Raw genomic sequence first — 23,682 nt, 5'->3', positions numbered from 1 at the left:
ATTCCATTGTATATAAATGGCAAAAATTGACAAGGCAAGAAACAACAAATGTTGGCGAGGTTGTGGAGAAAGGGGAACCCTCTTACACTGTGGGTGGGAATGCAAGTTGGTACAGCCACTTTGGAAAAGAGTGTGGAGGTGCCTCAAAAAATTAAAAATAGAGCTACTCTATGACCCAGCAATTGCACTCCTGGGTATTTACCCCAAAGACACAGATGTAGTGAAAAGAAGGGCCATATGCACCCCAATGTTCATAGCAGCCATGTCCACAACAGCCAAACTGTGGAAAGAGCCGAGATGCCCTTCCACAGATGAATGGATAAAGAAGATGTGGCCATATATAGAATAGAACTTACATTCTTAAGGAAACCTTTAAAAAAGAGGAACCTCAGAGGTTGCCATTGTCTTAATTTGTATTTCAATTATAAAGCTAAGAGAAGAAACTGTTTGCCTAGAAGCCTTTCTGGAAAATCCAGAAAGGTCCAGAAAGACTGTTTAGAGGCTTTTAACAGTATCACACATACATTAAATTAGAATCTTTCCATGTTACAGTTGTATTCAGTGGTTGACTTTTCAAATCTTATTGCATCTGGATCCACACACACACACACACAGTATATGTGTGTGTGTGTGTGTGTATTTTTCTTCTAAGAATTCCTGTTTAAAGTATTCGTGAGTTCTTCTGTATTAAAATCTTTGGAATTGTGCTCATAAACTACCCCGATGTGTTCTGAATTTCTGGGTCATAATTACAGACTCAATAGATTCATTTCTCATCACAAATTTTAATTAAGAATTCCAGTTATGCAATTATTTGCTAATGAATAATACCTACTCAGTACCAAAGCATACTATTAAATATGTTTACTCAAAAGTATGTTTTCTAAAGATACTTCCCATGGGTCAGTTCCTCTCTTTTAAGTCATCAACCTTATATTTAAAATAAGAGGAAAACATTTATCTCCTATTTTATTGAGATATGTGAGAATTCAGAAGACAAGGATAGTAGCTGGGAATAAATTGATATTAAAGTCTAATCAGTCATGACTTCAGCTCCTCAAAAATATCAAGATACTTAATTCTGTGATTTATCTTTGTTTAGATCATTTGGTGAGGCTACCCAATTGCTTATTCACTGGCTAGACTTTTGACTAGGAAAGGAGTAATGAAGGTAATCATTTGCCCCATGTTTATTTATTTGAAAAAACTACCCCAGGCTACTGATTCCTTCAATATGCTCTTGGTTTCCATGTAATAAGGGAACAATCAATTTGCTTGTTTTTGACTTGTTTGTCAGCTTTTATGTTGATGAACAAAAAACATAAATAAATGAACAAATTACTCATCCCTTTTGATATCAGGTAAGTGTGCAGCCTATAGAAGGGGTGTTATTTCCGGGAATTTCAAACAAAGTTAATTCTTTCAAGTTAAACCACTGGAAACACACAAGGGCTGAGGTAGACTATCTGTAGAAATGTTTCTCCAAGAGACAGTGAGTTCCAAGGGAACAGAGGATCTTCCAAATAAAAGCAGGACATTACAAAATCCAATCAAGGTGACAAGAAGAGATCCCCCAGATAAGAATGTAACTAATGTGGAAGAGGGCATGATCATTCACTCATTCATCCTTGCATATGTTCATTTCGCTATTTGTTATTAATAGCAGCAATCTGCTTTGTGTAAAGCACTGTGCAGAGATAAATGAGATATACCTTGCGTTTAGACAGCAACTTAGAGTTTGAAAAGCAGCTTTATCAGTCAGAGTCCTGGCCGGGAACAGATGGCACATTCAACTTGTGTAATTTGAAGAGCCTTTAATAAACAGATAATTTGTAAAGGTGTGGGTAGAGTGCAGGGAAACCACAAGGAGAGTTACCCTGGGGCCTGACTACCCCTAGGACCAAGGAGCCAGAGGACAGAGCAATTGGCAGAACCTAGAGACATAGAGACAATGTGGGGAAGACCCTCTTGCTCAGAAGTCAATTTCTAGAGGTACAGAGGAGAGAAAAAGGACTGAGGCTGCATCTGGTGGCACAAATGGAAACCCATTATTTAATTTTATTTTGATTCTTACAGAATAGTAGGTGGTAGAAATCCTAATTTTGCAAATGAGAAAACTGAAACTAGATTTGCTTATCAAAACTCAGTTACATAGCAGAGCCAGACCTTGAACTTGAGTCTTCTGAATCGAAGTCTGGTGCTTATCAACCTAGCTCTTTATTCCCTCCTTTGGACTTCCTTATGACACTTATCATATTGAGTTACTAACATGTTTTATCGCTTAGTAGACCGAACTTCTTGAGAGAGAGGACTAGGTCGTTGTATTTAGTGTATAGAATTGCAGCTGGGTAGGAATCCTGGAGACTTCTGATGGATAGAATGGAGAGAGCACGCAACCTAACTGGAGAGACAGATGTATGAGGCTAACATTACACATAGCAGAAAGCTACAAATGTTAAATCCACAGGTAGAGGGAAAGTGCCATAAATGGACAGAAAAAGGAGGAATAGGTAAGCGTGTGGGTTGTAAAGACTTTATGATGTGGGGTCATAGGAGCTGAGCCAAGCACACTGAAAGACAAGTGTCAAAGGTAGAGGACTATAACCAAGTTACTGTGTGCCAAGGGACAGCAGAAGCAGGAGTGGGTGGGAAGGCGTCGTGTAGCTGGGCACGCCTGACATTCCTGGAGGCAAGTCGTCGGAGATGTGGCTGGAAAGACAAGATAGGCTCATAGCATGGAATTTCTGAAGTGGCACTTGCTGGAATTAGAATGTCTTTCTCAGGGTGTTTAGAAGCCATAGATTTTTGAAGAAAAGGTGACTGTAATCCAGGGTGTGCTTTTAAGAGACAGTGCTCAAACCAAAGGGTGGAAGAGGTTGGAGAAACAGGAGGTTTCAGAGTAAGAATGCTAGGGTAGGGGTCAGGGCAGAAGATGGCTTCAGTGGTGTTGGAATCAGTACATACCAGAGACACAGCAGCACGGGCCGATGTTTGACTATTGGTATGGGATGTGGGAGATTTTTCCCAGTTTTCTTGGTGTGGCCAAATTTAAGAAAAGTTGAATTATTAGAAGAGATGGACACACGGGGAGTGGAGCAAGTTTGCAAGGGGGATAATTGAGGTTGGCTTTGGGTACGTGGAGCTTAAAGTGCCGGCATGGTATCCCTGATGGACAGCAGCAAATTAGAAATTGTCATAATAATTATAGTTAGTGGACAGGGGGAATTTCTATTTTCTGGAGAAACGGCAACATCTAAATGAGCCAAATACATAGAATAAGGGAAGAGGGAATTCAGTTTTTATCAAATGACCTAGGTTAGCCTTTATGCCCTCCTACAGTCTCACGTGCTCAGAGATGCTTGGGTGAGAAACATTAATCCTTCCCATTCCTGGACTGTTTGCTCCAACACAGAAAACATACACTGGAGAACTACAGAATTATTTCCATTTCTCAGCCATGTCCACACAAACATAGGAATAGAGGACCTGGCAATTCATCGTATTTTATCTAATACTGTCTGGGCTGACTGTTCAGTGATAATCTGTTTCACCTGACACTTTTATAGAAAATGCTGAGGCATACTTTTAAAACTTTTTGCGAAACTATTCAAAATCATCATTTTAGCATGCTAAGGGAACTTTGATGTTTCTTAAAGTGGTGTAGATGAGAAAAGTGTCCAAAAATTAATGGATTTAAGCCATTATCACTCCATGTAAAATTAGGTATCCCGAGGATCTGATTATCAATATTTGCTATTGAAATCTAAATGAACTCAAAGAAATACAGTTCCATGGTTTCTTCCCAATTATCTTAAACAATGTGAACATTGCCATTTTACTTGACTTGAAATGTTAATGTGAAATAGAGAGTGGATCGTTTCAGAGTAAGAAATCACATCTTGACAGCCCGATGATAAAATGCTGTAACAGTAAAGATTAGATCACTTCCAGTTCTCTTTACAAAAAATTTGGGAAAAAATAGAATATGACTTTAAGTTCTTCAAGCTTAGTTTTTCTATTTATTTAGAAGAAGAAAGTGAGTGTGGGGGCCATGAACATCATGATATTATTTAACTGTTAGAGTGAACTTCAAAGTAACTTTTATCAAGACAACTTATAATGTAACATTTATAGGATTTGACAAGTTTCTTCATTTGTGTTATGTAGGTTAAAAACATATAGTGTTCGCCCCCAGTACATAAGGGAGAGAGAGGAGGGAAGAGGGGGTGGGGCAGAAAAAAAGTAGAGCGACAAAATGAAAGAAAAGGAAGGCAAATGAGAAATCTAATTAAATTTAATAGCACCTTTCGAAGAAAAAGATAGTCTTTTGCAACATCTGCAGGTTCAGTTTCTGAACTGTAGGTACGTACATTGGCAGGAACTTACTTTTTCCCCTTTTTATTATTTGCCGTTAATGGGAGGAGAAATAAAATAGATATAAGTATTTGTTAATTTCATGCAACCCATTGCAAATTACACAGAATGTCACAGAATGTAAGCTTAATTACATAAGCAACCTTTGTATTAAAAACATAACTTTATTACCCTGTATAAACATTTTATGAACCCATTTAGTTTATGGTTAAATTAAGAAGAAATAAAAGGCAGTGATAAACTACAAAGGATTCTTTCCTCATCTTTTAAACTGACTTCATTAGCACCATAATTTAGTGCTAAGTATATCCGAGAAATCTGAGCATAGAGATGGGACAAATCTACACTTGTATTATTCAGTCAAATGTTGAAAAAGTAGTGTTTGGCTTTTGATGAATATTTAATATTCCAGAGAGCTCTCAAGATTCCACTTTAGCAGTGAGACCTGGAGCGGTTTTCAGCAGAGACTGAATTGCTGATCTGGCCCCCTGCGCTTGCTCTCCGCTTTTCTTCCTCTGATATTCCTTAAGTTGCAGAGAGGTAGAAAAAAACAACACCCTGTTGCCCAGTCTCCTATGTGTACTGTGTAAATGAAGAAGGTTAGGAAAAGGACCCTGGGACTGAGGCAGTCCCCACTCTGGAGAAGGAGCCTGGTCTTGGTTTGAGGCCACAGGAGTATGACTATCCAGCAAAGGTTTTTGACTCCCTGGTAATGGCCTTAAGCCTCGAGGGCTTGATAGTAAGCCAACATTTTTCATACAGCAGTACAGAATTTGGACCCAATTTGAGCAGTCTGGACCCTTCCTTGCCTCTTAATCAGCACAAGCCAATGTGGGATAAGAACACGGTTTACACAGAGGATCGGGTCTTAGTTATTCCGGTAATTCAGACGGATTGGGAAAAGCACTGGTTGGGCTGGCCTGGTGTGATCAGCCGGTGATTCTCTGGTTCCGGTGGGAAATGGTGAGCTTCTGGGCAAAAAAGCAGGAAAGAATGAATTCTAGAACCTCTGTGAAAAATTCTTTATTAAGTCATATATTTTGTTACTCAATTATTTTGTTAGGGTAGGTGTACAGGTTTTGGTTTTTTGCTTAGCTTTGGTATCCTAACAATTCCAAGTTTCACTTTCCTCTTCTGTAATGTTGAGATATTTAATATGAGGTTACTGTTAGGAGTAAAGTAATCAGTGTTTGTGAAAACATTATATAGATTTTATAGAGTGAAACTGTAAAGTCTTAAATAAGATTAGATATTACCAAAGTTCAGTGGCCCACCTGGTAGCCAGGTAAGAATCACTTGGGATGCTTTGTTAGACCGTATGTGTCACACCTGCTTCCTTCCTTTCCTTCCCCATTATATAATCTTTTCCTCCAGTGTCCTTCTCTTCTCTCTCATTGCATATCATTACTTTAGTGATCCACTGTTATATTGTGTCTCGTAAGTTCTTCAGAGTAATAAAAAGGGTAAAAGTAGCTGCCTTTAAGTAGTGAGTGCTACAAAGCCATATTTGTATCCCCAGTGCTTAGACCAGTTATCTGGCTAAATACATATTTATTGACTCTACAGTTTAAATGATAACACGGAGATTACTACCAGAAAGGTGAATGCAATTCTACTACTATAGTACATCTTTTAAAAACTTTAAATACACCTTAACTACCGCACTGGAAAAAAAAAAAAAAAACCCAGACTAGGATAATTCTTCAACATGATCAAAATGCAAGCCACTCATATCAAAATCCAAAAAATTCCTTGTGGCAAAATACAGAATTTCTCTTAAAAAAAAAAAGCCATGGATATCAATCATCAGGTTCTTCTCTAATATACCATAATTTTAAATGTGCTAGCCAAAGCAGTAAGTCAAGAAAGTAAAATATAGTCATAAATGTTAGAAAGAAGGAGGCAAACATTATAAAGCTTTTAGAAAGAATAAGAGAGGGGCACCCAGGTGGCTCAGTCAGTTAAGCAACTGCCTTTGGCTCTGGTCATGATCCCAGGGTCCTGGGATCTCTGTTGGGCTCTCTGCTCAGTGGGGAGCCTGCTTCTCCCTCTCTCTCTCTGCCCCTCCCCCTGCTTGTGCTCTCTCACTCTCTCTGTCAAATAAATAAATAAAATCTTTAAAAAAAAGGAAAGAATAAGAGAGCTTATCAAGGTTAATAACTTATAAAGTAATGCAAAAATCACTAGTCTTCCCATATACCAAATACCACACAAATATTGCAACACATAGTGGAAAAAATATCACATTCACAAAGGCAAATGAAACATAGAAATACAGTATACCTGTAATTAAATCCCCAGTGCTTTATTTTGAGGGTGTATTGAACACTGCTTTAAAAAACATTTAGAATTGTAATACGTGATTAATCTAGATAGTTGGGGACAAAGAATGTAACTCTTTCCTGTTTGAGCAATAATATGTATGTTAAAGCTACAACTAAACAATGCTTCGGTGATGCAGGAAGAAGCATCCAAGTAAACAGAACAGAGTACAGGTAGAGACACAAATTTTTATATAAAATTAAATCATTGATATGCAAATTAAAATATAAATATGGTAGCATTTCAAGTAACAGAGAAAGGATAAATTCTTAAATAACCAAGCTGAAACAACTGGCTTTTTTTTCTTTTTTGGGAAAAAGAAAAAAAAAGCTGGAATCCTGTTTCATACTTCATTGTCTGACAAAAAATAAATTCCTAATGGATTATATATCCAAATTTTGAAAAGAGGTTATAAAAATGTGTAAGTGATTATTTCCACAAACCTAATATAGTTTCTAAATATGACACAAAACCAAAAATCAGAATAAAAGACTGATATTTCCCCTATAAAAATATGAAGATTTATATGCAGTAGAAAACACAATAAAACTTAAAAACACTAACTAGAAGCCATCTGCAATATAAAAAACAAAAGGATTATTATTTTCTAAATAACAGCTGTATGAAGGTGTGATTCACATACTAAAAAGCTCACTTTTTTACAGTATACAATTCAATGGTTTTTAGTATATTGACAGAGTTGTGCATCCACCACCACAATCTAATTCCAGTATGTTCACATCACCCCAAAGAGAAACCCTCTACCCATCAGCAGTCACTCCTCCTCCCTTCCTTCCCCTGACCCTGGTAGCCATTGATCTACTTTTGTCTCTGTAGATTTGCATATTCTGGACATTTCATACATGTGGAATCATACAATATGTGGACTTTTGTGTCTGCTCCTTTCATTTAGCATAAAGTTTTCAAGACTCATCCATGTTGTATCATGCATCGGTACACGGCTGAATAATATTCTTTTGTATGGGTATACCACATTTTATTTATCACTCATCAGCTGATGGTCATCTGGGTTGTTCCTATTTTTTGGCTGTTATGAATAATACTGCTATGGAAATTTATATACAAGATTTTGCATGGATACATGTTTTCATTTCTTTTGGGCATATACCTAGGAGTGGACTTGCTGTAATAACTCTGTCTTTAATTTATTGAACGACTACCAAAGTGTTTTACACATTGGCTGCATAATTTTATATTCCTATTAGTAATGTATTAGGGTCCTAATTTCTTTACATCCTCTTTTTGATTATAGCCATCTTAGTGTATATAAAGTAACATCTCATTGTAGTATTATTTTGCATTTTTCTAAGGACTAAAGGTGCAGAACTCTTTTCACGAGCTTACTGGCCATTTGGATTTTTTTTTTTTTGAGAAATGTCTATTTAAATTCTTCACCTATTTAAAAAATGGGTTATTTGCCTTTTTATTACTGAATCATAAGAGGTCTTTATATATTATAGGCAAAAGTCCTTTACCAGATATATGATCTGCAAATGTCTTCTCTCATTCCATGGGTTGTCTTTTTGCTTTCTGGATGGTGTCCTCTGGAGCACAAAAGTTTAAACTTTTGATGAAACCCAATTTACCTATTTTGTATTTTGTTGCTTGTGCGTTTGGTGTCATATCTAAGAAACCACTGCCTAATCCAAGATCATGAAATTTTACTTCTATATCTTCTTCTAAGAGTACAATAGTTTTAGCTTTTACATATACAGCTATGATCTACTTTGAGTTAATTTTATATGGTGTGAGGTAGGGGTCCAAGTTCATTATTGTGCATGTAAAAAATATTATCCTTAATATATTAAGTTCACTTCATAAGAAAAACTGCAAATATGCCAATAATAAAATGGACAAATGACATTGAGCAGGTAATTTCAATCAACTGAAAAGATACCAACCTCAAAAAGTAATCAAAATGCAAATTAAAACAATGAGTTATCATTTATATACAGTAAGTTTAGTATTAACTAGAGAGACCAGTAAAATCCAATGTTGACGATGTATGGGAACATGCACTTCCTTGTATTTATTGGTGGGAGCAATTTGGCACCACATATCTGAATGTAAGATGTACTTTTCTTTCAACCAGAAGGTCCATCTCTGTGAATTAATTCTTTAAAAAAGAATTAGGCTACTGCACATACTTAGGACTATTTATGATAGCAATAAATTTCAAACAACCTAGATATCTATCATTAGAGGACTATTTAAATTATGGTATATTCAGTCAGGGGAATACTGTACAGCTATTGAAAGGGACATTAATATTTTGTGCATGGAAATACATCTACTACATACTAAGAGATAAAGATAGACTATAGAACAGTTTATTTCATATGCTTTCATATTTTAAAAACAAAACCCAAATGAGGGGTGTGTGTAAATATAAATAAAAGTATAAAAAATCCCTATGGTTTTAAACAGGTGATTTTCTTTCTTCTTCACATCTCCATGTACTATCAGAAATTTTTCTCTTTTTATCAAGAAGGAATTAATTTTATTAGCAGAGAAAACTTAATTGTTTTTAACAAAATCTAAAGCATTGTAAAACTTTGAATATGTTCCCACGTTTGGTGCATATACACACATAAACCCGCCCCATCTTCCTTCCTTTCCAAAAGAGAGAGAGAGAGAGAGAGAGAAAACTGGGCTATTATTTAGTATTGGACCCAAATGTTATTTACATCTCCATTATTGATATGTATATTTCAGGGAGAGTTTTTTTCCTCCCAGAATTATCTAGGTAATTGTATTAATTTTCCACTTTCCCTTTTGGAAATGTAAGTTCAAAGAGTAGGAGCCATCTTGTCCAGGCTTCATTTTTCCCTGCAGGAAGTTTCTGGAAATGCTCACAAGGTGAGTTGCTTCATGATGGGTTCTTTTCTTTTTCCATAGGAACAGTGACATCCATGAAAGTTCACAGAGCTGATCAAAATGTGTCATGTTATTGATATTATGACATAAATAACAGCCTTAGACAATGTCAAACATTCAAATATGCAAATATGCCCATTTACATTAGCTTTAAATAAGAAAATTATATTTCATGTCCTATACAAAAAGTGTGAAAATATTTTTATTGATTATACAAAAGGCCCCCAAAACTATAAAACAAATGTATAGCCTATAAAAATACAATTCCATCATGCTATAAATTACAGTAAGCTAAAGCTTATGGGCTAGCTAGAGCAAACATTAAACACTTGACTAACAATATGTACACAGGCTTTAGAGCTTAGAAATTCTTTTGGAGAATGTTTCAATAGGCTGCCTTTTTTTGAAAAAGTCGTACATGGAAATTTGAAATAAGGATTTTTTATTAGTAATAAATTCATGGACTGTATTCAGAACCTTTCCATCTACCCTTTTCTTTAAACACACATACACGTTGTATCATAATCATTTTGGGGGAGCATTGACGATCATTTGGCTACAAGAAGGGGATTGGAAAGTAGGAATATCTTAAATTGGGTTTTCTTGCTTTTCCTCTGTTTTCTTTTCTCCCTCAGTTATTTCCCTTCCTTTGCTACCGAATTGATGCTAAACGCAAGAGGACAATTTAAGCAACTTGTTTAGACCTGACTTGGAGAGACTGCCGCTCTTCTCTGTGGCTGGTATCTTATGTTTCCAGGATTCCATTTGTTGACCTTTTTTAGAGGTAATTTGGTGTAGTGGAAAGAGCACTGCATAGAGACAAATAAACCCAGGTTTATATGCCAATTCTGTTCCTTAATAGCTGTTGGAAAATTACTTAATTCAATAAGTTTTAATTTCCTCATGTATAAAATAGGAATAATATCAATCCTCATAGGGTTGTTAAACACCTAAATAAGATAGAATTGGCAAAGCTCTTAGCATAATGCTTGGCACACAGTAGGCTTGCGATAAATATTAGGTCTTGTGTTATTTTTACCTAGGTCGTATGATTACATGGAGTTTAGTTTCAGAGAGGAAATACAGGTGCTGAGTGAACAGTGTTGAATAGAAGTAAAATAAAGGTCTTTGTAAAGCTAGCATAGGCTGACCCTTCACATCTCCACAGGGCTGGGCACAGAGTAGATCTTCAATAAATCATATAGACAGTTAGGCTAGAAAAGCAATTTAGGGATTACTGTTTTTTCACATTCTTCCTCTTTTTAAATCATAGTCACTTCCCTTTTGTCTGCTTTTGTTCTCACAGCCATTTTAAAATTTAAGTTCATTATACAGAGGAAAGTGTTAATAGCTACTACTTCGGCAGTGGCGGCAGGCTAAAACAGAACCTGGAACACCACACCATTAGGGACCCCGTTAGTCTCTGGTTTATAGGAGGCAAGTAAGTGGAATATATTGGGCCAACTCTGCTAAATACTGACTGCATGGGCTACTGCATTGCCAAAGACGATGTGGCTGGAGAACACGTGGGAAATAGTACTGACTGAGGAGTTAGGCCTGTCATGGATGCAGCAGTATGGACTAGACGCCTCTGCACCATCTATTTCTATTTCATATATGGGAATCAGCTATGCCAGAGGGAGGGGGGGGGGAACGGAGGAAAGGGAAAAGTAACAGGAGATTTCCAGACAGGAAGGGAACAATCAAGTTTATAAATGTTTCTCATTTAGTGGATTCACATTTTTAGGTCCCATCTACATCAAAAATTTTTTCATTTCCCTCTTGAGAAGTTTTCCTTGCTAGGAAGATTTTAGCAGCCATACCTTGAGGAAGTCTTCAGAGAGTTTTAGTTTTATTGTGAGAGATTTTGCCATAGAAGCAAAAAGCATTTATAAAGTTTTGTTCTTACCATTGGAGAGTTTGATCATTTGGTCTGTTAAATATTATCTAAGCTTACACAGGCCCTCTTTTTCTCATTTTCTCATCTATTCCATTGGTTACATAGAGGTAGGACATCTAAAATAGCTTTCATTTGAATGTTTATTGGACCAAGCCTTCACTTCATCATAAGCACTGTTCAAATATTAAATTTCATGGATTATGCAAAGTATATGTAATCCCAAGGGAATCTCACCAAACCCATATTTTAATAATGGAAAATATCTATTTTGAGGAAAAATAAAAAAGTACACAAGTTCCTACAAGCATATGTTAAAGATCAAGGGATTTCTGATAGAATAAACTCAAAATTGAACAGATTCTAAAGCTCATCTATGGTCAAGTCTTCTATTTTACTGGTGGGAAAACTGAGGCCCGGGCAAGTTAGTGATCCTTTGGTCTTAGTGAGTTAGGTAAGCACCATGTTGAAGTGGAATCCAAGTCTCTTGACACTCAGTCTTAGCATTTTCTACCAAAGGTCACTGCCCCTGAAAAGAGCTGTGTCAGAAATAAGATGATAAGGATGTGTATTCAGGATGATGCTAGGAGGCTTATGTAAAGGAAAGGGTAGGTAGGTTGAGGTGGAAAAATGAGGAAGGTTTAAACAGCAACAGACATTGAATTGGATTCATCTCAAATCAGCAGAGCTTCTCAGTAGAGGAAGAGAGATTTTGAAAGAGACTAATGGACAACTGAAAAACAATGAACTAAAGGAGTTTTGGAGTCTGAAGCCTAACAAATGTAGTTTATTGGGGTATTATCTGAGAACAATTCAAAGTTTGAAGTAAAAATAGTATCAACCTTGGAATCCAATGAATGTCAGTCAATAATCAATTAAGAAAACAAATGCCACAGCATTTGCTAGTAGGAGAGGAGAAGAGGCAAGAGGTCAAGATGGCAACCAACCATCACGTAGGCACTCTGGATGTCCTGAGACAATCTTAAGGGGAGTTCAGAGAGGGGAGTGAGGCAGGACTGGCTCTTTCAGAGAGCAGGATAACTGCCAACCCTCAGAATGCAGGTAAGGATACCCTGTGCATGGACATGCCTTCCTGCACGTCTCTGCCTTGGCAGTGAGGAGAGATCTGTAGGTCTCTCCGCACCGCGTTCCCTTGTTTCTAGCAAGTTCACAGGTACGCATTGCCCTTGCCTTTCCTGGACAAGGGGGATGCAGCTGACATACCCTGGTATGTCCTTTAAAACCTGGGCCTGGTGTGAGAGTGAGAGGAGCAATAAAGACACCCTTTTCTCTGTGTGATAATTGGATAATCTTACAAAAGCTTATCGGACACTTATGAAGTGACAAGCATACCATTATAGTAATAGGGGCCTGGGTAGGACTTACACGATGATGAGAATTACAATGATAATAATAATAATAGCAGTTTCCATGTATTGAGTCCTTACTGTGTCAAGTACTTAATGGGATACTTTAAAAATATGAATCTTTATAATAAATCTATTATCACCAGTAATATATGTATATCCATGACATGTGCAAGCAGTCCCTAGGGCAGGGGCTCAAAAGCCAGGTGTATCACTGCCTGTGTGACTAGAGAAAGTAACTGAACTCTTGGAGTCTCAGTTTCTTATGTGCAAAATGGGAGTATTAATTCCCACATGGCAGGGTTGTTGCTGAAGTGCCTTTCACAGCACGTGACCTCCAAGAAGCCACAGAACAGATGTCATGTCCTTTCCACTGCCTTCCTCCTTTCTCTTCACCTTGGCAGCAGGAGAAGTCACTAGGAGCTTTTGCCAAGTTTTCTCACCACAGGGAACCCCTCTTGCTTCCCCCTTCCACCCCTGCTTCTAAAAATAGCTGCTGAGAGTTGTCCTCCTGAGCAATGTCTAAAGCGTGTTGTTAGGGCTGAGAGAAACCCCTGGAAGTTTCTCTTCCCTCTTTAACTTAGCAAGAGACCCTGTTCCTCAGGAGACCTCCAGAATTTCAGTGTCACACAACTTGTGATGGTTGGAGAATGCAGAACCTCTAACCAACACTTGGAGTGGATAAATATAACCTGGTGAATTTGAAGGCTGAGTTCTCTAAAGAGACTTGGATTGAAAACAAGTTTTTAGGTCCCCCCCAAAAACCTGGAAAAAGTGGAGTTCAGATCACCCTCTTAACTCATCAACTGACATCCAAGAAGCACGTTGGAGGTCAGTGAAGAGAAGACTTCTCTTGTGCTAAGGAAAAACATATTTCTTAGGGGGTAGAGGAATTAAATAGCAGAGATGTGCATGCACATTGGTAAATATGTATGTGGTTTTCTTTCTTGCAACAAATGTTTGCAAATGTGTACTAAAAAGACAAAGGACCTATCTGATTGTAAAAATGCATTACTGAAACCCGAGCTTACTGGATATACTGATGGCTTACTGGTTACAAAAATGTCAGCTTAGTTTATCACAGATCAATAACTCATTACATGCTCCAGAATATACACAATACAATATGAATCAGCTTGCTGTTACATCCAGCCATTCAAATCCCACACCGATATGGACCTTTAGTCACGTGATTCTTCACTTTTCCTTCCTACACTCTACCAGCTTTGGGGATTAAAATACATTTTATGTTTTGTTAGATAGAAAAATAATAAAAAAAATATGTTTAGCTTTCATTTGGAAAATTTGACAGCTGAAGGAATCAGCAGATGAGGATAAAAAACAAAATTTTCTTTAAAAAGACCTATAAATGTGTGTGTGTGTGTGTGTGTGTGCATGTGCACACATGCACAAACAATGCCTCTCTTTCCTAATTAGAAGTTGTCAGGGCTTCCATAATTCAAATTAGCAAATCTATTCCAGCTGATTTTAGCAGAGACCATTCTTGGTACATGGTAGGGGAATGGAGATACTCAAGCTGTCCCTATATTGTCTACGCCCATAACGCAGGGCCTAAAATACAGCTTCATGGAAGGGAACATAATTTACGTGGCTATAATCACAAGATTCTTAAAGGCCAACAGGAACGGGAACACATTACCTTCTTTTCTCCATTTGAAAAAGTAGAATTTGGGTTTGGCATTATAGATCAGTTTGAGTTCACAGAAGTTTGATTTACATTTGGCCACAAATGAGGAATTTCATGAAGTGTGCCCGCTAAACAAGCACTGACCACCTAGTGACCAAGCAATCTGCTTGTCTGTGTAACTTAGGTTTTAAGCCCTGGGGGCATATGTTAGGCACAGTGTTGCCATTCAAGGAATAAATAACCTCCGTCAACACTAATTTAATTTTTGCCTACGGCAGTGCCTTGCCCAACCCTAGCATGTTTGGGGCTCTGGATCCTCTCCCTGTTACCTACCGGCAGACATCACTACTTTCTTGGTAATTGTAACACACACTCCAATTGGACACAGATGTATTTTAATTACCAACCTTCTCTGCCATGACTTTTCATCTTTGTCACTTTCATATAAAAATGAGTCTGATTTGAGAAAAGCTGCTGTATTCTTCCTGTGCCCTGCTGCAAAAAATAACTTGCAGTTGACTGGCCACAACAGACACATGCATTGATCTTTTCACAGCTGGGTTGTTTGTATTCATGTGAGCCTAGGAAAAATATTGCCATTTGTATCAGGTGAGTGAACGTACAGCTCCACCACAGGCCTGTAAACCTCAGCATGGAGATTGATGACCACAAGCAGGAGGCTTTGGTCTCTCCCAAGCAGCCCCTAATTCAGCTGGAGGGGACATGTGGCAGGACGGGAGAGGCCTTTCCCTGGGAAGTATGCTTATTTTGCAATTAAGAAAAGGTGAAACTCTCTCTTCTAAATTTATAGTTTGGTGGGTTGGAGCTGGAGATGAGGGGTCTCAAGTTCCTAAACTGGGATCTTTGGACCCTGAGACATCCATGGACCAGACAGATAGACCGTGAACTCTCTGATATTAAATACAAAATTTGGGGCACATGTACATTTTCTGTGTGTGTGTGTATGTGTGTGGAAATGGTCCAACTTTTCAGATTCTCATGAGCTTCCAACATGTAAAACCTCAATGCCCTAGACCAGTGTTTTCAAACATGAGCATACATCAGCATTATCTGTAGAGGTTGTTAAAACAGTGAACCCCACCCTGAGAGTTTCTGGTTCAGTAGGCCTGCTGTGGGCCTTGAGAATCTGCATTTCTCACAATTTTCCAGGTGACTCTGACGCAGCTGGTCTGAGGACCAAACTTTGAGGAGAACTGAACTAAACAAACGCAAGGTTTCCAAATCTATCTGCACACAGGAATCAGTTGGGGGAACTTTTTATTTTTATTTATTTTTTTAAAGATTTTATTTATTTATTCATGAGAGACAGAGAGAGAGAGAGAGAGAGAGAGAGAGGCAGAGGGAGAAGCAGGCTCCCAAGGAGCAGGGAGCCCGATGCGGGACCCGAGCCCAGGACTCTGGGATCATGACCTGAGCTGAAGGCAGATGCTTAACATCTGAGCCACCCAGGCGCCCTGGGGGAACTTTTTAAAAATACCGAGTCCTAGTCTCTGCTCCCTGAAATCCTAATTTGATTGATCTGGGGAGCCCAGGTATTTTTTTCCCCAAATTCTCCAGGTAGTTCCAAAAGTGTGAGGCAGGACTGAGAATCACTGCCTCAGAGCAACAGGGGAGTTGTGGTGATAATGGGGGAGGGAATGTATTGACATAAAAGATCCCTTTCACTTTCAATGATTTAGACTTCTGATTTTTTCCTTTCATCTCAGGTGACAAATAATTGCATAAGTTTGCTAGGCCTTCTGGATGAAGAGCCACAGACTGGGTGGCTTACACAACAGTAATTTACTGTCTCAGTTCTGCAGACCAGAAATCCCAAATCAAGGTATCTGCAGGGTTAGTTCCTTCTGAGGTCTGGGCAGGAGGTTCCCTTCCAGGTGTCTCTCCTTGGCTTGTAGGTGGCAGTCTTTTTCCTGTGTCTGTTCAAATTGTCTTCCCTCTGTGCACATGTCCAAATACCCCCTTTTTATAAGGCTGCCGGTCAAACTGGATTAGGACCCACCCTAATGACCTCATTTTAAGTTGATTAGCCCTGCAAAGATCCTATGTCCATACAGGTCACATTCTGAGGTACTGGGAGTCAAGACTTCAACACATGAATTTGCAGGGGGTGGGGAATGCAATTGATTCTGTAACAATTATACTATTGTTTCTAAAGCCATAAATATCTGGGGATGGGAGAGGGATACTCTCTACTCCTTTTTGCAAATTTACCATTCAAACCAAAGCCTTTTATAATTGTAGAAAGTCAATCTTTTGTAAATACTTTCTTCTTAGCTTGTAACTGCAGAGTCCAAACTTCATGCTATGCTTTTGACGCAGAGCATTGAGCTACCAGAATGAGGTCCCAGGGTCATTGCTAAACAACTAGAAAATAGACAATCTCAAATCAGCAGAGCTTCTCAATATAGGAAGAGAGTCACTGGTATGCAATGGATGGCCCATCCAGTTGATACCATGGGTCATCTCTGCAACAGATCCCAAGAAAACTTGAACACTCTTTTCAGTTCAGCCAGCCAAGAATTTTCTGACAGGTTTACATGACTCTGCTTTATTCTGAACATTGGAGAATCAGATATAATGTGTTTTTAATGTAACGTGACAATTTTTAAGGTGCTAGACAACCTTGTTTTCACAGCTTAACTCTCTGTGCTGAAGGGATGTTAAGTTTGCAGCATGCTTAGGGATTTTTTTAAGTGGAGAAAATTGTGTAATCAGCAAGTGGACCTTAGCAAGATCATTACTAGGGAGGTGGAACAGTAATGGGCATGGAAGCTATGGGAAAGCAAAGATGGTAAGTGGGTGCACCTTTAGTATTCTGATATGTTCACAGTGGAGGAAGGAAAGCTTTTGGAATAAATAACACTTTCAACTACGAGCAAAATTAAGGTTAAGGGCTGGGGTAGGGGGAGAAATACATTTCTAATACCACCAATGACTTAGAAGAATGCCTAAATCTGAGCAGAATGCTAGATGGTCATCAACAAAGGGGAAAAAAAAAACATGTAAATAAACTTTCTGAAGAGTTTTGGCTATTAAGTACAGTAGCTCTTAAACTCTTCACTCTGTTCCAGTCACTCTCGCCATCTTGCATTTTCTCAAACATCTGAAGCTCTTTCCCATTTTAGAGTCTTTGCCTTTGTAGTTGCTTCTTCCAGAAATGCCTTTCTTCTGGCTCTTTGTATAAAGCAATCCTTGTGGGCACGTGGGTGGCTCAGTTGGTTAAGCGACTGCCTTCAGCTCACGTCATGATCCTGGAGTCCCGGGATCCAGTACTGCATTGCGCTCCCTGCTCAGCAGGGAGTCTGCTTCTCCCTCTGACCCTCCCCCCCTCTCATGCTCTCTCTATCTCATTCTCTCTCTCAAATAAATAAATAAAATCTTAAAAAAAAAAGCAATCCTTGCTACCTTTTGGGTTGCATTGTAAATATCACCTCTCCGGTGAAGTTTTCTTTTACCATTCCATCTACATATTTTGCCTCCCCCATTTTTCTTTTATAAGAGTTTCACACTGTAATGTTTTCCATTTATTCATTGGCTCATCTTTCATTATAGTGTAATTTCCATGAAGACAGGGACTATACAACCAGCACGTAGCTTCTGGTAGACACTCAATATAGATTTTTTTGAATGAATGAATGAATGAATGAATCAGGCTAAACTAAAGGTCTCATGAACAAGGACAGCTGACCAAAGTTACAAGGAACAGAAACATCTAGCCTGTTTCCCATCAGACATGGTGAATACTCTTTATTAAGTATCTATAATGGGCCTGACCCTAAATGGGAACTTTTATTTATAATCTTTAATATTCAAATTAATCCTGCAAGATATATACTATTATCACTACTTTGAAGCAAAGAAGGCTAATACTTGTCTAAGACCACAGATCTATGATTTAAAGTGAGGATGATGTAACTCATTTCATTCTCATTTTATCATGAGTGTACTAATAATTGTCCCTTAAGTCACTGTGTTCTCTTGCAAACATAGACTATAGACTAAAGCAGCTAGTGACGGGTAAAGATGGAAGAAGTATTTACACTGCCTACCACCTTCAGTAAACATAGACACAAATGAGAAAGACCATATTTCAGCTTTGTTTCAAGCACTCTGAGGTGCACAGTGATTACTATGATGGGCTCATTGGCTTTTGGGTATCATCCTGGAACTCTAGCTTTTAAAAACAATAGTTCAGGGGCATCTGGGTGGTTCAGTCAGTTGAGTGTCTGACTCTTGGTTTTGGCTCAGGTTGTGATCTCATGCATCTTGGGGATCAAGCCCTGTGTCAGGCTCCTCACTCAGTGGGGAGTCTGCTTGAGATTCCCTCTGCTCCTCCCCCCACTCATGTGTGCACCCGCATGCTCTCTCCCCCTCTCTCAAATAAATAAGTAAATCTTTAAAAAAACAAATAAAAATAATAGTTTCAAAGAGAAAAATCGTTATTTTTGCAATAGAGAAACCTGGGAGTCACCGCTTTAAGCAAGTAATCAAAATTAATATCACTAGTAATAAGACATATTGACATCAAGTACCTTCTAATATGATGTTCCGAGATGGGCTTAATATTACTTCTTTGGTATTTTTGAAAAAATGCATACTCTCATTTTAATCATGAGATAATATACATAACTCCAAACTGAGGTATGTTTCTAACAAATAACTAGCCAGTACTCTTTAAAAGTGTCATAGGATCATGAAGAACAGTCCCAGATTAGGGGGGACCAAGAAGACATGACAATTCAATGCAGGGTGGATCCTGGGTTGACTCCTGAACCAGAAGGAGGATAGTAATAGGGCAATGACTGAAATTCAAATGAAGTTTACAGATTAGCTAATACTGTTGTATCATTGTCAATTTTCTGTTTTGGATTACTGTTCTGTAGTTATATAAAATGTTAACAAGTGGTAGTGAGGGGAAGCTGGGTGGAAAGTATAATAGAACTTTGTGTATATTTTTAGAACTTTTTTTATTGAAGTATAATTAACAGTGTTATATTAGTTTCAGATGTACAATATAACAATTCAACAGTTCTATACATTTCTCAGGGCCCATCAAGGTAAGTGCACTCTTAGACCTCTTTATCTATTTCACCAATTTCCCCCACCCCCTATTTCTCCTTTAGCAAGCGTCAGTTTGTTCTCTGTATTTTGGAGTCTGTTTTTTTTTGTTTGTCTCTCTCTCTCTGTCTTTTTTAATTTGTTCATTTGTTCTGGTTCTTAAATTGCACATGTGAGTGAATCATATATTATCTGTCTTTCTTTGACGTTTTTCACTTAGCATTATACCCTCTAGATCCACCCATGTTAGAAATGGCAAAATTTCATGTATCTCTCAGTAATACATCTTCTTTATCCATTCAGCTATGGATGGGCGGTTGGGTTGCTTCCATATGTTTTTTGAAAATTTTAGAGTTTAAAACTATTACAAAATGAAATGTTGAAAAACAACATAGTTTCTAAAAAAGTAATAAAAATATTCCAATTTCAATAAGCTAAAACTAAAACACGACCTATCAAAGGGAGTTTAGAACAATGTTTTCTTGTAAGCTGGGATCTCTAAGTTTGGTGCCACTGGGAACCACTGTGTAGTGCCGAAGGCTGTTCAGTGGATTCTGAGGGTACAATGCTTTGTTATTATTGTGTCTCCTAGAGGAGGAATGAAGAAAAAAACTTGGGGAATCAATAGTATATCTCTGTATATATGAATGAAAACAGTCTTTGATTCACTCCTTCCCCCATTCTTGAGAAAATGAGGAATTCCTTACGGAGAATGTAGATGAAGTCTGAAATCAAGAAATGAAGTGGATACTAATTGTCTATGTAACAGTTATAATACCTGTTAAGATTTATGGTTCCTCTTTTCTCCATCTATCATGAAAGACTGATTCAGGTGCCACCCCAGCCCTATCTTTACCATACATACCACACCTGAAACAGACCAAGGAAAGGTTCACAATAAGGCACTCTGGGGACACTGACTTCTCAAAGCCACAATGGGTAATCACCTGGGTTTTGAAGCTTCTGAGCTTTACAGTAGATGCAAGTTGTTCCCTATTGTAGCCAGGTTCTAGCGCCACATATGGGCAAAACGCCATGCCTATAGAGGGGCAACACAGAGTGTAAATTTTGGAGGGAGCCAGTGCCTCTATCTATGTAACAGTAACACTCCACTTAACAGACAAACGGAGGTGTATGGCCACGAAGGAGCTTTGTAATGGCGGAACCAGCCTGCCCAGGCAGTAAGTTTCAGGGAAACACTTTGCTCTACATCCCTGCTTCCCCCACCCCAGAGCAAATCTCCTGCTGCCCAGGAAACCCCTGCAGAGCTGTGAATAGGAAAGGGATGATGACGGGCAAATTCATGCATACAGAAAAGCTGTAGGCCCCTGCGAACTCATTTCATCAGACTGTTGTGGAAGCTGATGATTTGAGGAAAGGCAAGCTAAGAAGGGGCAGGAATGGAGTCAGGACCTTGCTCTAAAACATGCAGTCCAGCTCATTTCCCAAATAAGTTGGCAGTGCAGCTGCAGGTAGTGACCAGAGAAAATTAGGCTTCTTAGAGGCCAAATCTCTCCCTCTGCTAGAGCTTTTAGGTTGGCGGGGCCTCTTTATTAAAGCTCTGAAGGGAGGAGAGGCCCTTCTTCGTTTTACCCACTACCCAAAGCAAGCCCTCAAACTGTGATATCAGGGGAAAGAGACTGCAGAAAGCAAACCAGGTCTGCTTATTTTCTATTGTTCTTTCCTATTACCTCATTGAACTAAAAGCTGACTTTACATGGCCAAGACTGCTACCCTAAGATATAACCAATTGGCTAAGCACGAACAAAATTCTCTGGGAATTGCCATCTGATTGGCACAATCTTATATGTGCTCATTCATGAAGGAACCAAATCAACTTTTACTATGGAATTGAATTACATGCTGAAACTGCCTTCCTATGGCAACTTTTAGGATTTCAGTATTTTTTGAACAGGCCCTCAGAACCTAGAGATGTTCCATCTATCCATGTGATGAAATTCAAAGAAATGACTAAAATAAAAAAATTTGAATGTGTCATTGTTGAGTATGATGAGTGTGAACACATATCAGTGATATACTTTGCAGTGAAAAGTCTAAGCTAATATCTGCCGAGGCTTTCCCAACCCTTCTTTTCCTGGATGGGTCTTTGAGTGATAGCAAATCCATTAAACCCAGCATGGGCATGATTCAAATGGCTTATCTCTGACTCAGAATTGGTTTACACTGTTTTTGCCAACTTGCACAATGAGCTAAGACTCATTTCCTTTGCCTCCCCAGAAGTTCTTTTTTTTTTTTTAAGTTCTTCCAGCCAACCAAACCATGTATGTGATGCATTTGCATAACTAAGTATATTTGGTTACATGTGGGTAGACATTCTGGTCATGAGTATTAGCTAAAGAGGATGAACCTTCACAGATTTTAAGGACCTCAGCAAACACTTTGTCAGTTCCTCATCTTTCAGTGAGGAAACTGATCACAGTCTGGTGAGGCTGCCAGATTACATTATTACATGGTTGACTCAAAACTAGAAAAAAGCCTTCTTCCAGCTTGTCCACTAAAATGTTGTTGCTTCATGTATGTCCCTCTCTCATCCCCAGTGTGAATCATAGAATGCCAAGGTTGGAAAAGTTCATGAAAGCTGTGTTAACCTACCTATTCAACTGATCTTGTCATTCTCCCTACAAAATCCTTACCAGGTCTTCACCCATCCTATGTTTAAATACCCTCTGTGACAAGGAATGTACTACCTCCATGCCTTTAATAAATAATTTTGGAATAAATGAATACATAATAATTTTAATCCAGCTTCTATGTGATTGCCCTTTTAATATTTGAAGATGAATCATCTTTTATTTAGACTGAGCATTCCTGCTCATTTCAGCAATTCTCAGGCTTTATCTTGGTTTTCAGTCACTTCATCACCTGGACCTTCTCTTCTGAATCTGCCTCTAGTGCAGGGCCCAACAATTAATATGATACTCCCAAGGAGAACAGGACTCTCCATTACCTTATTTTAGCACCGGGTAGGGTTTTAATGCACACTATCATTACTTTACCTTTTTGTAAAGCCGTATAGCATTTTTGATTCTTTGAACTTAGTGTATATATTCAGAATGTACTTCCTATATATTCTGTCTCTAATTCTCTGGCCTCATTTATTCCCATGGCTTTACTTATCACATATATGTTGACTATCAAACATGTACCTCATTCAGTGAGCTTAGACCTCATTCATGAGCTCCAAATTCTTATGTCCAACTGTACCTCGGTCATCTGTGCTTGAATAACCCACAGGAATGTCAAAGTCCACAGGACCCAAGTTTGAATCATTTTCTCTCCTTAAACTGCTGTTCCCCCAATATTTTCATTTCACTGAGTGGCACAATCATATAAGCAGATACTCCAGCCAGAAATGCTCCCCTTACATCTCATATCTAATAACTCAGCACATCTAGTTGCTTCAACCTCATAAACCTCTTTCTATTTGTCTCCATTTTTACTGTTACTGGCTATTAGGTTGTCTTGCCTGGGTTTCTCCTACGCATGCCTATTTCCACATGATTCCAGGTTGATACTTCAAAGACTCATATCTGATCATGTTACTTTCCTGCTTAAAACTGTTCAGTGGTCAGGGTGCCAGTGGGTGGTTCAGTTGGTTAAGCATATGCCTTCAGCTCAGGTCATGGTCTCAGGGTCCTGGGATCTGGGATCAAGCCCCACAGGCCCCTTGCTCAGCGGGGAGTCTGCTTCTCCCTCTGCCCTCCCACCCCCACTTGTGCGTATTTTCTCTCTCTCTCTCAAATAAATAAATAAATAAATAAATAAATAAATAAATAAATAAAATCTTTTAAAAACAAACAAACCTTTCCAATGGGTTCCCCTTGATTTTCAAGTAACATCTAATCACTTAATGTGGCTTAAAAGACTTTCATGATCTGGCTTTTGCTACATTTTCCGATTCTATGAATAAAACATGCCACATATCATTCCCTTCTGAAACACCCCAAATAAAACTCTGCCTTATTTAGCTAATTTCCAATCAATCTTCTCAATCCTCTTTGAGGTAGCTTTTCTTGAAGAACCCCACACCACTGAATCACATGTATCCTTCCTCTACACAACAAAGTTGGTGTAAT

The 23,682-nt window shown here is 38.4% G+C and overlaps 1 protein-coding gene and 1 long non-coding RNA gene across 2 annotated transcripts in view; one reads left to right on the top strand and one right to left on the bottom strand.

The window, feature by feature from the left end:
• SEMA6D (semaphorin 6D) overlaps window positions 1–23,682 on the bottom strand; it is a 615,846-nt gene that overhangs the window by 59,664 nt on the left and 532,500 nt on the right. The window lies entirely within an intron of this gene.
• The window catches only part of LOC113909482, a 53,924-nt gene that overhangs the window by 4,839 nt on the left and 25,403 nt on the right, over window positions 1–23,682 (top strand). The gene's annotated exons all lie outside the window — the stretch shown is intronic.

The sequence above is a fragment of the Zalophus californianus genome, chromosome 6 (assembly GCF_009762305.2).
Source record: "Zalophus californianus isolate mZalCal1 chromosome 6, mZalCal1.pri.v2, whole genome shotgun sequence".
Classification (NCBI taxonomy): Eukaryota; Metazoa; Chordata; class Mammalia; order Carnivora; family Otariidae; genus Zalophus; species Zalophus californianus.
Note: the sequence above shows the minus strand (reverse complement) of the source record. Positions and strands in the feature narration are given on the sequence as shown.